The following is a 16,478-nucleotide window of genomic DNA, read 5'->3' as shown; positions in this document are numbered from 1 at the left end:
CTAGACCGTCTACCTAAAAGGTGGTCCGGGATTTCCATGTAGAGCAGCAGTCAACGGATCAGGCAAAGTGGAACGTCGCTGAAAAGTGTGACGCAGGGAAATTTCTGATGTTCTTATGTACATGTAAAGTCGGTAGCAGTTGCTAGACCATCTACCTAAAAGGTGGTCTGGGATTTCCATGTAGAGCAGTGAACGGATCAGGCAAAGCGGAACGTCGCTGTTAACTGGCAAAATGTCCGAGCATGCGAAGCAAAGCCTCTACAATGGCATGTTGCTGGTCGAACGAAGTGTGAAGTCCATGACAGCGTTAAATGCCAGTTCTTTCGAAATGAGGAAACTGATGTGGGAAAAAAGTGGCATTTATGAGACATTACTAAACAGCGGCTGAGCTGGTATGGCATGAACCCAGCAGCTGAATGAATGAATGAATGAATGGGAGCGATGAGACAAAGGCTTGATTGGCTGGGAAGGAGGATGATAACAGTCATGGGTAGAAGAGCCGATTGGCTAAGGGGATGACAGTGAAGATGTAAGGAAGGCAGATAGCTAGGTGTAATCACAAAACACATCTGTGATAAAACACAGATTCCACCTAATCTTCGAAACGCATATAATTGTTCATATCCCACACTTGACCCTTGCATCAGCAGCGCCCTCAACCATCACCAGTTGCATAAGTACCGTAACTCTTCGATGGTGACATTTATGTTACATCGTCAAAATACCTGAAACAAACAAAGCATTCACATTTCTATCTCGCAGCACCATCAACTATGTCTTCCTTCTCCATTGCAAACACTGAAATTGTCAGTCACACCTCAGAGATATAAAAAGTACACACAAACGGTGTGGAATCCCCCCTCCAGATTTCTGGCAAAGGGGAAAATCGATATCCCCCCTTTTGATGTCATCCTGGATGAAAAATGTCCTGCCATGGCAAAACTTTAAGATTGACATTTAATATTGTTGCATATTGCAATGAATTTTAAACACACACAAAAGGTCGTTGAAAGAAAAGGTAACGGTGTCCAATTTCATGTTTCAGAGCAACTTATAATTACACACAATCTTTGATACAACTGATAGCATCTTTGAAATTATAGACATCACTAATTCCTTTGTATTGGCAGTAGCTATTGAGCATGCTCAGTATTTTAAAACAAAACTATACTAACTTTATGTATTTTCAGTAACTTTGTGAGTACACCAGACAAATGTATGCCTAGGATTCCAGAGCATTACAGAAGGATTGTAATGATTCTTTTTCCAAAAGTTTATTACTCTGAATTCTTTTGTGCACTTAATCATTGGCTAGTCCAAAAAAAGAACACAGTCACCATACAATATCAGTATATTGAATATTTAGTAGTCTTTATTTGCTGTTTATAGTATTAACAAAGCTATTTCTTATGTTATTCAGCCCCGTTTGTTTATCATTTAACATGGTTATTTTAGGTGATGACAGTTTTATTTCCTGCAATGTATGTATTACAAAGACTATTAACAAATTCTTGAACTTAAGATGAAGGAATTACAGCCGCAAATACTGTACAGACTATTTTAATTGGCTAATGTCAATGCAACGAGAGGAATAAAGTAAAAAGTAAGTTAAGCCCTTGACAACCCTTGCCAATGTTGTGACATGCACTTATTCAATATTATACATGAAAGTTCATCAGTAAGGTTAGTCAAGAGATTAAGCAATTAAAAGATGGGTAACGCTTTGGTCTGGGTGTATCCTGAGATAACAGGCTTTAGGTCAAAAATATTACATGAGGCATATTGTTATACAACATTGTGCCTACATTGTTATACTACTGCCTAAATAACACAAAATGGATATTGCAATATTAGATACCCAAAGAATAGAATGTTAAGTTGATCACAAAATACTTATACACAATTCAAAACACCTAAATATAGTTAGCATCAATACTTAGAATACAGAAAGAAATATCCTACATTAAGAAGTATAAATGCCCATGCAAAACAAATACCCTAAAGATATGTAAAAATACAGGTGAATGTCACATTTCATACTTAAAATAGCCAACGTTGAAATTGACACACAGTACAAATATATAATATTATAATATACAACATATAATGTGTGGTTCACCCTTGCCTGACATTAACTTCAGAAGGCTACACTGCACTAAAGCTACACTCTGCATTATGTACACTTGTGGTCTGCTTCATCAATTGTTAGCTTTCTATAAATTGTTGGAATCTACTGCGAGATTGTTTAATTGATTTATGGGTGACCTTATCAAATGGGTGCTCTGTTTTTATTTGAAATTGTGTCAACAGCAATGGCAGATTACAATCCCTTTAAGTTTTCCAGTTCTGGTGTGTTCTCACATGCACAAAGTAGACAATCTCCATATAAAGTACTGTGGCCTCATTTTGCCCAGACTACAGTACACTCCACAACATCCACAACGTATTAATTTATGGTTTATGATTGTATTTTTATGAAATTAAATATCAGCATGCTTCATTTGTAGGTTTTTGCCATGCAGTTTTCCAAGAAGAAAAGAAGGCTACATACAAGAATCAAAGGGCTGAGCAGCCAAGGTGGAGCTTCAAATCCATTGTATATTAGAGCACCCTATGGTTCACCTATTAACAGTGCTGTACAAGATGGAACAGAAAATGCCACATACTGATCAAATAAATGTTAAACAAATACATAAAAGGAAACAGAGAAAATGGAAAAAAAGGCACAGATCAACTGTTACATCAATTCCATTAAACAACGATTGGGAAAGCATTTTTTGAATCTAGCATGGCAGTTGTTGTTTATGTTCCTCTTGTTGTTAATGAATTTGCCAGTTCATACCACCTGCTATGTTTGTAATGAAAGTGTTTCTGACAACCCTTGTCCTTGTCAGAAAGTTATATCATTGTCATAGTTGAAAAAAATTATACACAATGTCAAGAAATACAGCTTAATTCAACATTTTTGTTTGTTATTTTGTGATCACATTGTAAGTTAGAAAAGCCTGGTTCTTGTCTTCGATCTTCTTGTTGTTGATGAATTTGCCATTGCAATTATTAGGTGGTACATATCTTTGCAGTCTATTGTAAATATTCTTCTTATTGTTCTTATTGATAAAGTTAAATATAATTCCACTTCTGATCTATTTGGTTATTGTCCATGTTCTTGTTGTTGTTAATGAATTTGCCAACCACTGAAAATAATCTACCCCCCCAGTGCAACTTTTGTCATAGATTATCCACTTCTTGCAATACAGTAGACACATGCCTCTCCAAAGGGCAGCTAGATGGGTGAAATAACTATTAAAACCACATGAAGGCCTTTAATCCTGCCCAGTCAGTCCTGTCCATCTGACATAAACAATTGTTGATAAAAACTTAAAAATACTCAATTATTTATGTGTAATTCACATGCTATGACTTCCTGTTCAGCTAATATGAACACAACTGAAACTATTTTGTTAAAGGAGGGCAATTATAAAAACTCAAAACAACATACACACATACAACTTTGTTCTACTAAGTCTCTATTGTTCATCTTAATCTCAGATTTATGTTGTTGCCCATGTTCTTGTTGTTGTTTTTGAATTTGCCAGCTGCAGAAAACACATCGCTAATTACTTTATCTTCCTTCTGACCTACCACAGAACAGAACTGCCAACATTTTTTCAAGATTTAGTGTAAGATTGTTGCACAATTATTACCTTTAAATTTGAGTACTTAAAATTCCTTTCGTGTAATTGTAATGTAGCTTATCGTATACCTTATGCTGTCATGATTTACATGCTGTACTCCTAGACTAGATTTAAAAACTTACTGTCAGCATGTGTCCCTGGAAACACAGTAGGATAATTTCCATTAAAGCTTAGAAGGAAATATTAAATTATATATTTTCCAGAAGTATCAGACTGAGTAAATGTAACACTGCAAATCTACCAGAGTAGTCACTTCAAAATAGAATGGCCTTGTTATTATGAATGATACTGCCAGCAATCCAAACTTTTAGTGCTTGAATTATTGCTGCTACATGACCCCTATTCTCCAATCTTATGCTAAAATCTATGGTTGACTTCAGACTGATGTATGTAAAAGAACTTATCCAGTTACGTGAATTATGGAAGAAATGGTGGCCACAGTCCCTTGCATGCAGACGATACTGATGTTGGTCATGTAGAGTACAAGTGGTGATTACATGAAAGATACATATATATGCTAAACATTACAGAGACTGAAGGTGAGACTGAGAGTTTCCATTACCAACTGACCTTTTTTAAGAATTTAGTTGTTTACCCAAAATTGCTGAAGACATTTTCCCTTCTCTTAACATTATTTACAGGTGTGGATTGTCATTCTTTTACAGCACAGAGAGTTTGCCAACGAAGCAGCTTGATTAAGAAGGATACTGTGAGATAGTAATGTCCTACAATGTACAAGGGAACTAGGGAAGACTGCAAATACTTTTGATACATGGAGTATTCACTCGTGCACCCTACAAGCATAATGCTACTTGTATTGAATATGATAACAAAGGTAGAATGGATTAAAAATGATAGGGTGAAAGAAAAATGAATGACTATGGGACAACTAGTGATGAAATCCTAATGGAAACAGAATGAGAAGAACCTTAAACATTATGAGAAGATGGAAATATTAGTGAAAACAGTGCTTGGCATTAAAAGTTTCTGTATGGTAACCTGTAACCATGGACATCCATTTCCTTGCCAGTTGAAGGAAGTTAAAGGGCAGTCCATTTAACACAAAGCCTCACTTTAAAGCATTAAATACAAAAACGACATCAAAGAAATTATGTAAAACAAAGTATAGAAGGATGCGGAATGATGTACCAACTACAGACACTATCAATCTTTCTGCACTCACAAAGAACATTTTTGATACATTTTTCATACATTGTCATCTGGCAAAATGGCAATCTTACATCTCAATAGGTTAAAAGTGTCTATAACATTATCATGCACAGAAATAATAAAATTATAGAATTTTTTCATTCACAACTGTTTTTCCTTTTCTGCAAAAACATGACAGTTGTTTGTATGTGTAATTTTACCAAGAAATATCTAAATGAAAATCTAACTTATATGTATAATATATCTTTCTACTCTTCTGTATGGATTCTTATTGATAAAGCACAGGTCCGCTAATTGCAAATTACTTTGTGAAGTTACGAGTTGGTGCACTTACGCAGGTAACATGGTTGGTGTTGCATTTTTTACTATTTCAGTGTGATATGTAAATCATCTAATCATCTTATTCATTCATGTCATGCATATATATGTTGAATTGGTTGTTTTCTGTCTTTACAGTGAAATAAAGCAATACTGCGAAAAGTCTAGGGTCTAGTTTCTGGTAATAAATCTAGATTCTTAGTGTAGAACACAGGCTGACAATCAGTGCACATGAAAATGTATGATATTTCAGATTTTCTCATATTATCTTCATCATTCTTTGTAATATTCATTCGTCAATCAATCAAACAATCAATCAATCGATTGGATTTTATAGCAACAAATCAAAAATGCACTTCAGTTCAATAGTGCTTTTCAGAGTCATACTTAGGTAGGCCATGATAAAATGAATGTTATCAATAATTCACCAACACTAATTAGTTACTTGGCCATAACCTTTACTGTCGACGACCCTTAACAGGTTGTTTGCGACCTGAGCATATTTGAGTGCAATGTTCTGATGGAGGAGCTGTGTCACTTTGAGAAGTCTCAGAGATTCATGATTGCCCTGAGTACAAAACTAAACCCAAGCCTGACATGAATACTCTCCTTCCAGGGCTAAAACTCAACTTTTTTACCTACTTGCCCTATGGGCAAGTATCAAAAAAAAAAACTTGCCCAATGAGTAAACCTGCTTGTCTCCATTTTTGTCTGTTTACATTGTTTGTTTTGTTTGTATTGATGTTCATGTCAATTGTCACAATCCACAAGTGTTGGTCTTTGTGATCTCTGTCCCCTCATCCACCAATATTCCAGTGCAGGGTTGGGGTCATAGAGGTGAAGGGGAGGCCCATCAATAGATATTCGCATAAGAATATCCAGTGTTTTTGGAGTTTGTTGTGACAAGTGCAAGTTTTAGGTTAATGAGATTGGATTTCCTGGGGGAGGAAAGAAACAGCTGGATATCACTGTGAATTGCTGAATGTTGACATCTTGCAGATTGGTTGTCGGCTTGTTGGTGTAATCCCCAAATCAGTGACTTGAAACTCAATAACAGTGAGCATTGTTCCACAAAATTTCTTGAGCCATTTATTTCCAGAACACGTACATTTGATCAAAGTCTGTCGCTTGCCCAAACAGGAAAGTGCAGTTATATTTTGCCTGAAGTCAGGCTTTATTTGCCATGGGCAAGCGGGCAACCCTTAAGCTCGAGCCCTGCCTTTGATACCTCCCCTCTTCTAAATATCAATTATCATAGGAACAACACTAGGAAAGACTGACAAACATGGCAGTAGGTCAAAGGTTATCTGAAAAAAAGGGGGATACCATTGTCTTGTTGCTTGGTCTTTTGTTCACTTGTTCTCTCTATACCAATGTTGTAAACAGGCTAAAAGATGGTCAGTCACTTTCACAGACTTTTAACTTCTTGAGCTGACCTGTTGTCACTATCACTTGCATGACCACTATCATCATCGTCATCATCACCATAACTTCTGCATTCCAATTTCTTTCAAAACCAAATGAACCGAACAAATCATCCTCTACTTGTTCTTTGGCCATCTAACTGTCAATGCAGACTACTCTCTGGAGGACGCTAGAAGGCTGTTCAGTTCTGAAAATGAAAGAAAATGAGACAAAATAAATACTGAAAGAAAATGCAAACCTTCAATTATGGAGAAGTGTGCACTTCTATTGTGAAACTGGGATGTTATCCCAATGTGCATGTGCTATCTGGTTAACAGTAGGGCTACACTAAATGGTACGTAATTACACATGAAACCTGAGGATTAAAGAAATGTTATAGCACAGCTTAACCTTGGTGTGTTTTTTATTCAACACGTACAAGTGTGTTCATTATGTATTGGAACATAGCATTCATATAAATTCTACACTATGATAGGATTAATGCTTTTTCCATATACGCACTGTAATGTAATTATATTATTGCTTGGGTGATTGGTCGAGAGGCCCTCCTATTCCTTAACAATGGGACTGACACGAAAACTCTGACAGTGAATGCTCAAAATCGAATGCTTAACCCTTTGCACCCTGACCCCCTGGTACTCTATGACGTCTTCGGACATTTCTGTCCGAGCCGGGTTCAAAGGGCACTCAGATAGTGAAAAGTTGTACAAAATCACCTTAATTATGCAACAGTTGTGCACATTTATGTCTGTCAACAAGGTAATAGCATCAGAATCTTGAAGTTTACGAACACACTTTGCCAACAAGTGTCAGAGGAGACGCCATCTCGAATGTCGTCTACTCGTACGCCAACAGCCGCGATGAGAGATCCTGTGAACGGAAATAGTTGCATTTCACAGTGAATGTTGTGAAGACTAGGAAGTCAAGATGAGTGCAAAAATTTCCCAACATGTCTTTTTTCTTCCAAGAAACTGCTGATGAAATTTATACTTTGAAACATCTATGACTTTTGGCATTGTTTTCCAAAAAGGGAAGGAATGGCCATGCAGGCAACTTAAATTGTACCTTAGACATTTTTCTACTGGTTCTGTGCTCTAAACAGGCTCAGCTACGCAGCGCAAATTAGTGCCCATGGTTTTCGCACAGCAGGAAGTAAGGTTCGCAATAGTGCCGTACCTGAAAAACATGCTTGTTCGCCCGTGCGCACCTGTCATTGACCAGAAGCAAAGGCTTGTATCCATGATACTGGAAACACAAAGTCAGCGTGAGGGCAATCTTCCATTTTCTCACTGGACTTATCTACCTATACAATATTCTCAGGGAAATAATTTGGAAACTATAAATGCACCTTTCACTAGACTCATTATTTTACAGTTAATCATCTTTCAGCCATTTAAACCATACTGGATCCGATTTTTGGTCCCATGTCTCATTATTCCTCATTACTTATTGTCAGGGAAAGAATTTGGAAACTTTGATTTTCCAGAGGCTGCCAAATTGTGATTATGCTAATTAGACAAATTAGTTTTCCAGATTTGGACTTCATACCAACACTTTCAACAGGTGCTATCAAGATTTTGGCAAAGGATTTCAGTTTTAAAATCGTCAGGTCACCCTATTATTGCTAGGTGTCCTGTAGCTGAAGTACAGTAGCTCGAGGTTTTGCCGGGGTATTTGGGTCGGACGGCAAAACCAGCCCGACCCAAATACCCAGGCAAAACCTCGAGCTACTGTACTGCAGCTAGGTGTCCTGTAGATCTCCATGCACGTTTGGACCGTAAACACCAACCTAGAAATGGGGTATGATGCATCCTTTGTTTTTGAAGGCTCCTTCTGGGCGCTGCGCTGGCTACATCGCATTATCCAATTTACCGTGGCATGTGATCACGCGACGCTGCTTGTGGTTCGATATACACGACAAAGATCGCCGTCTATCGAAACACAAGCGAATAAAAAGTCCTCGACATGCTGGCTTGTTGCAGTTCCGTAGCCCACTACTTTCCTCGACGATTTTTGTTGGTTGGGAAATCTCGCCGAGGAAAATTGTGGAATGTGGAACTGCAGCAACCTGGCTACTGTGCTTTACATGTATCGGATTGCGGCGATATAACTCCTTGAATTTGCCGCGAAAACACAGACTAGGCCCCTGCGTACAAAACACACACAGTCCCCCTCCAGGCTTTCCCACCGTCCTATGTTGTTAATAACCGTCAATTCTTGAGTTCGGTGTCACTTACCTTCCCAATATAGAGCAAAATCACTGCAAAAATATTTCATTCCGCTGATAATGATATCAGAAAAGCCTCGTCGAGCTACAGAAAACCTGCCGAAAGCCTTCGTCATCAGTCGAGCCATCCCTGTCGCGCCACACCTGCAGAGTCAGAGTCAGGTTGAGATTCGGTTTCAAGCACATTCCTGCATTCCAGAGCACATTCTAACTAGGCAGTGGTGGCGCTCTACCGAAAAGAAGCAAACTACCATAGACCCTCGAGAAAAACTTCTCGAGAGTCTATGAAACTACCGATACATTGGATGTCACATATACAGTCTTATTTTTTAATTTTCACAATCTATGAACACAAACATTTGATGGAAAAAGTGAGAGTCACAGCGGTAAAAAGTACAAATTACGAGACAACTGCATCAAAATCAATAAAGGATTAGGCCTAATATAATGAATGTTACTACTGGCCACACAATAATCTTATCAGTAAGGCCAAAACAAACAAACAAACAAAAAACAAAAAAACAAACAAATAAATAAATAAATATATAGATAAATAAATAAATAAATACGAATTCTTTTTACTTCAGCCAGTCAAATTGTCAACTTTCCATGCAGCTGTTTATTGATCATGCGTTTTAACAAATTTCCTATGCAATGGCACTTGAACTGCCACACGCTATGAAAGTGTAGCAGACGTCCACGTTATATAACCCCATTATACGGATGTCCAATATTTTGCCTTGATCGTTTGTATGTTTAGCGTTCTACCGTTTAGCGTCGCATGGAACTCTGGTTTGCATCAAGAATGATAGGGGCGCAGGTAGGCTGCATCGCCAGCTGGCAGCGTACTGACTTTTTCGAGTACGCTTACATTTATACACAAAGTTGGAGAAAAAAGATACATGCGAGGACTTCCAAGCGATCCGCGCTCTGACCAGTAACGATCCTTTTTTCCTAGCCTAAAGAAGTCATGTATATTTTGAAAAGGGTGTGCACATCTAATCTAGACCTTCTCTGCAATTTTAGTGTGATACTGAAAACTTTCATCTAACGTCGTACTTTATTTTCCATTCAAAGTCATCATAAAATTGCTCATTTGACGGATTCCAGCTCTGAAGAAAAATTGCAGTGAGACATAGTATTTTAAGACATAATTAACTCCCCTGGCATTCATTGACCAACTAGTCGAGACAAACCTAGTGATCGGCTTCAAGCGGATGGCGAGGGACGAGGCTCCTTACACAGTCACGTGAGCAGTTTTTTGGCCTCCCTGAAAAATAGGAGTTGGCTACACCTTGAGGTATGATACCAAAAGCATGCATAGCACGGACACGGGACCATAAAGTACGGTGGCCCAAAACTACCTGTTCTCCGCATTCAAAGTCTGCGTCGCATTCAATTGTTTTTCTCTCACATATGTCTCCGCATTAAAAGTCTGCGTCGCATTCAATTGTTTTTCTCTCACATATGTCTCCGCATTCAAAGTCTGCGTCGCAATCAAATGTTTTTCTCTCACATATGTCTCCGCATTCAAAGTCTGCGTCGCAATCAAATGTTTTTCTCTCACATATGTCTCCGCATTCAAAGTCTGCGTCGCAATCAAATGTTTTTCTCTCACATATGTCTCCGCATTCAAAGTCTGCGTCGCAATCAAATGTTTTTCTCTCACATATGTCTCCGCATTCAAAGTCTGCGTCGCAATCAAATGTTTTTCTCTCACATATGTCTCGGCATTCAAAGTCTGCGTCGCAATCAAATGTTTTTCTCTCACATATGTCTCCGCATTCAAAGTCTGCGTCGCAATCAAATGTTTTTCTCTCACATGTCTCCGCATTCAAAGTCTGCGTCGCATTCAATTGTTTTTCTCTCACATATGTCTCCGCATTCAAAGTCTGCGTCGCATTCAATTGTTTCTCTCTCACATATGTGTCCGCATTCAAAGTCTGCGTCGCAGTTAATTGTTCCGCTCCTAGATGGGCCACAGGCGGCCCAAACACTATTAATAAGCTTATTATTGAGTTTTTCTCAGTTTTCTCTATCAGTTCTTCTCCCTTTCTTCACGCTCTGACTGATCGTAGGAAATAAAAGAAATTACTTATATAGCTCAACCTAGCCTCTTGACTCTTTATTTATTTTACACCCCATTACAAGGACGTTTATCTCTCACCTACACACATCTTGTAATTAATTAGTCAACATGACTAATTATGCTAATCCGTGGACTTATCAGGGATTTTATAGGTTAGTCAACATCGCGAAAGATAGGAAAGGTTACTAAAACTCCTTTTTCATTTACATCTCTATCTTTCCAATGTTGACCAACCCTTGATAAGTCCACGGATTAGCATAATTAGTTGTGTTGACTAATTAATTACAAGATGTGTATATGAGAGATAAACATCCTTGTAATGGGGTGTAAAATAAATAAAGAGTCAAGAGGCTAGGTTAGGCTATACAGTCATTTATTTTATGTACTACGATCAGTCAGAGCATGAAGAAAAGGAGAGGGACTGATAGTGACAGAAAACTGAGAAAAACTCAATAATAAGCTTTATTAATAGTGATTGGGCCGCCTGTGGATGGTCGTCGCAGTCAATGATTTTGTCACCAACACATGAAGGCGTTGGCAAGTTGTGGTGAGCGTGACCCTCGCTCCATGACCCATGATTGCATCCGGAAAAAGTATCACTCCTTTAGTGTTCGTGATCGCGAAAAGCTCATTTTTGAAGGTACGTGACAAAGTAATTTATTGTATTGTAAGCTTATGGGGTTAATGATCTAGCCAAGGGGGTACGCTGCTCACCAGTATGGGCGCATCATAATGGGTCCCACATGAGCGTCCAATGTAAAACGGCAGCCCGTCCCACAACTGCCAATACATCCAGAGCTAGACGGTGGCTAGATCATTAACCCCATAAGCTTACAATACAATGAATAACTTTGTCACTTACCTTCGAAATCAATGAGCTTTTCGCGATCACGAACACTGAAAGAGTGATACTTTTTCCGGATGCAATCATGGGTCATGGAGCGAGGGTCACGCTCACAAAAACTTGCCAGCGCCCTCATGTGTTGGTGACAAAATCACTGACTGCGACGCCCATCTAGGAGAGAAACAATTGAATGCGACGCAGACTTTGAATGCGGAGACATATGTGAGAGAAAAACATTTGATTGCGACGCAGACTTTGAATGCGGAGACATAAGCTTATGTGAGAGAAAAACATTTGATTGCGACGCAGACTTTGAATGCGGAGACATAAGCTTATGTGAGAGAAAAACATTTGATTGCGACGCAGACTTTGAATGCGGAGACATATGTGAGAGAAAAACATTTGATTGCGACGCAGACTTTGAATGCGGAGACATATGTGAGAGAAAAACATTTGATTGCGACGCAGACTTTGAATGCGGAGACATATGTGAGAGAAAAACATTTGATTGCGACGCAGACTTTGAATGCGGAGACATATGTGAGAGAAAAACATTTGATTGCGACGCAGACTTTGAATGCGGAGACATAAGCTTATGTGAGAGAAAAACATTTGATTGCGACGCAGACTTTGAATGCGAAGACATATGTGAGAGAAAAACAATTGAATGCGACGCAGACTTTGAATGCGGAGACATATGTGAGAGAAAAACAATTGAATGCGACGCAGACTTTGAATGCGGAGAACAGGTAGTTTTGGGCCACCGTAATAAGGCGGTATTCGTCATTGCAAGAGTGAAACAATAAATTTATGATTATGAATAATATTGATGAAAATGTACTATTTCCCTCATCATTGTGTACTTGGAAAAGTACCCCACTGCACTCGAATCCACAATAATGATCAGCATTTATATCGAATTGATGCTGTTGTAGTAGTTTATGATTATGAATATTGTTGATAAATATCAAACATTTTTGTCATTATTGTTTAATTGCAAAAGTACCCAACTACATTGGAATCATAAATGATGATCAGTATTTAATGCCGAATTCACGCAGTTGTAGTACAGTCCCTCAGAAAATTCGTCAATGAACTCACAGCTGAAGCTGTACAGTTACTGAGCAATACATAAAGTATATTTGCTCAGTATACGTAACTTGATGTGTGGTCACAGTACTTCCCCGACAATCTTTCACAACAGTAGGTAAATCTATCCAAATTAGATTAAATGTTGATCGATGTTTTCGGGAAAATACTCAGAAAGGTAGAAACTGAGTATTACTTGCCAAGGAATAAAAAGCCCATCGCATCAGTATTTACAAAAGAACATGAAAAGTGCCACATGTGTCGTTCCGAATCATAAAAGCTAAAAATCGGAAAACAATACAAAACAACGAATACAGGTACTATATATCAACGACTAAAAGAGCCAACCTTCCTCGATTTTGGAGGAAAGAAAGCCTTCATTGGTTTTCATTTTCCAAATTAAACGTTGACAATTGATGGTTGATAGCTGGATATTATCTTGTGAAGTAGAAATCAGACCCAAATAATATCGAGACTGATTTATTCAGTCATTACATTAGGCTTTTGGCTCTTCAATACAACAAGTTTATGAAAACAGTGAAAACCATCATGATATGGAATGTCTTTACATCAGATCTGAGAGGTTACCCAGAGTACCACAAGCAGCTACACGCAAACAATATTAACTTGATATCGTATTGGCATATGTTGATTTAAATAATCCAGAAAGATACATGTCGGGTCAATGTTGCCGACTGTATTGTAAACCTAGGTTTATTTTAAAAACTCGCCACTTTGTTCGATGCCATTGGCAGTTTTTAAATACCTGGAAGACAGTGTTCCTGAACGAAAGTTTAAAACTAGCATCATTATATTGTGTAAATTTGAGAAATTACGATTCAGTCATACGTGATAAATGGATTACGCCTCGAGAAAACTCTTGTCACGCACTAAAATCTGTAAAACAATTTCATAGTCTGCTCCATGTATTGACTGGTTTTGAAGTTACTGATGTAAATTAAGTTTTCAGCACCGTTTTGTGATATCAAAATTTTAATTTTACTTCATTGAGTTAAAACGGGATATATCAGCTGATTGCATCGGCCGTTTTAAATCATTCAGATATTGATGTTCTTGGCTTTTCTAACTAATCCGAAACGGTGCATGGTGACCTCGGTTGGTTTTATTCATGATTAAGACAGAGAATCATTTAAAGTTTCCTTGTGGAAAAGTCCATGTTTAAGTATAGGATAAAGCCCAAGTACTCGGGCTCTTCTGGTATATAAAGTCCAACCCAACGATAAAATGTCGAGGCCGCAGGCCGAGACATTTTATCGTAGGGTTGGACTTTATATACCAGAAGAGCCCGAGTACGAGGGTTTTATCCGACTTAAAAACTATCGCCCCTAACTGATATATTTTCGTTTTCAATGTGTTTACGTCAACCGTCCCCTTTGTCAATGTAACGTAACATGTTTAGGATATGAATTAAAACTTTTATTTGTGAATAGCCTTCCAATGTAATGGAACATCCTATAAATGCCCTAGGGCACATTATATAAATGCCCTTGGGCACAGCAGATTTTGTGTTGCAGCTGGTTTTCGCTGTGTTACCAAATTTGAATATTAAAACGTACCAGATGTCTACAGAATATGACATGTTCACTTTTGATTGGACAGTACTTTACTACGGCGCTGTCATTCGTTTCTGGAATTTGGTGACCAAGGCTTTATGAGTAAATAAAACACCCTGAATTGAGCACTCTGATTGGTCAATCAACAGTAGATAGTTTTTAATTTTGTTTTAAGACTCATCGGTCTTATTGCCGTAACTAGACATATTCATCCGCTTCCAAGCACTAGTCCACTCCGTAGCTATATGATCCAAGTTTAGTTTTGTTTCGAGGCTCATGGGACTTATTGCCTAACTAGACATATTCATCCGCTTCCAAGCGTCCATTTAATTAATGAACTTCACTTTCGCACTTTTATTTTATGATCATAAGTTCTTTCTTGTTAACAAAAACTGCACACTCGAGCCAATAAATTTTACAGTAACAGTTCTCTTGCTCGCCCGTGTCCCAAATACAATTTACCGACAATAACACTGCACCCTAAACCTTTCATTCATCAAATTATATATAAAGATGATGGGAATTAAGGTTTTGATCTAAACGAAGGAATTTCGTTTCTTAAACTTATGTGACAATCTGAGACGGTCCCTAAAGCTTACAATTCTTTTCTGTGTGTGCAAGGCGTATTCATGGATTGTTAAATATTGCTGTCTGGCAGCTGTGGGCAGATATGTGACTACTTAATCGAGGCTCTTAAGGGAAAGCGAATGACACAGCTTTTACTTACTCCTGAAATTTGTTTTCTTCCAAAATATCTCAAAATTGCATATAACCTGTGAAAACTACCTCTGTTACAATTTCAAAATCGCTCACTCATTTTACTTGTTTAGTAATAATATTTCATGGTGTAATCCACACACTAGTGAGTTAATAAAACAGTCAAAGTCTCGCCACAGGGTTATGACAAACAATATGGCAGAATGAGATTTGACCAATCGGCAGAATAAGTAGTTGGTGAGGCCGTGTACACCAACACAACCTACCAGCATGCATATAGGGCTACAATTATTGCAGCTAGATATAAACAGATTAATTGAAGTTACTTTCCTGTTCTTGAATTTGTATATATAAACACATTTCTTTCCATTGTGACCAGTCCAGTGTAAGGCATACCTGCAATTTGTACAAGCTGTGGGGTGGATACGGGAGCTTGCCACTAGTACTCTCCTGGAGGGTTAGGATGTCAAATTTGTATATTGGCGGTCCATATCCATGCTATGCCTTCACCCTTGCCGGCGAGGTAAAACCTGCATGATTTAATTTAGGTTACAGATGTCTGCACTAGCAACATGATATAGCTATAGTTTGTACGAAGGCAGTGGGTAAGCAGTGGGGCTGCTTGCCTGGAGTACTTTTTGCAGCATGTTTATGTTATTTGCATATTTGAAGCCTTTACCCCTGCTATACCTTTTAATGGCTGAAAGATAAATTTAAACCCAGGAGCTTTAATGTGAAATTAAATATGTCAATATTTACCTACACAATATTCACAAAATATGGCCCTGTATGGACGAGGGCTCATTGAGTGACGTATTGGACGAGCCGAAGGCGAGTCCAATGCGTCACTCCCTCCATTAATCGTCCGTATAAACTAATTCTATAGTTAATTTTGAGGGATGTGGCACGCGCGATATGAGTGGAACGCGCGCCTCCGTAGTACAAGTCCCTTGCGTTGGCACGAAGCCAATTAATTTTCAGTGCAGTACAAGCAAACGTCGCTGAATGTTTTCAATTTAATTTTAATTTAATTTCAATTTAATTGTTTTTTAAGATAAAAATCAATTGCATTTAGACTCAGTTTTGTGTTTAGCGTGTTTTAAACCTTATACTACGAATACATTTTGGTGGAAGTTGTTATTATGTCTATAACTCACCGTAAAATTGTTTGTTCACATCTGATAATCGCTAGGTCAAACAGGCGCGTCGCGCGTCTCCCGTATTCGGGACTCTGCGTACTATACAAAATACGGAAAGTTATTGGACGGTCAAACTTCCATAGGTTACGGCAGTTGGTGTATAATAATGCATAATACTGTACTTTTTTAAA

The 16,478-nt window shown here is 38.2% G+C and overlaps 1 long non-coding RNA gene across 1 annotated transcript; it reads right to left on the bottom strand.

Annotated features, from left to right (window-relative positions):
• Positions 1-6,538: 6,538 nt before the first annotated feature.
• LOC139147349 (uncharacterized) lies at positions 6,539-8,969 on the bottom strand. The gene is made up of 3 exons (XR_011555712.1): positions 8,846-8,969; positions 7,325-7,478; positions 6,539-6,795 (listed from the first exon to the last, which is right to left on the bottom strand). It is a non-coding gene; the product is annotated as an uncharacterized lncRNA (long non-coding RNA).
• Positions 8,970-16,478: the final 7,509 nt, after the last annotated feature.

Source organism: Ptychodera flava, chromosome 2 (genome assembly GCF_041260155.1).
Source record: "Ptychodera flava strain L36383 chromosome 2, AS_Pfla_20210202, whole genome shotgun sequence".
NCBI classification, from domain to species: domain Eukaryota; kingdom Metazoa; phylum Hemichordata; class Enteropneusta; family Ptychoderidae; genus Ptychodera; species Ptychodera flava.
The sequence above is the reverse complement of the archived record's forward strand: the minus strand, read 5'-3'. Positions and strand labels throughout refer to the sequence as shown.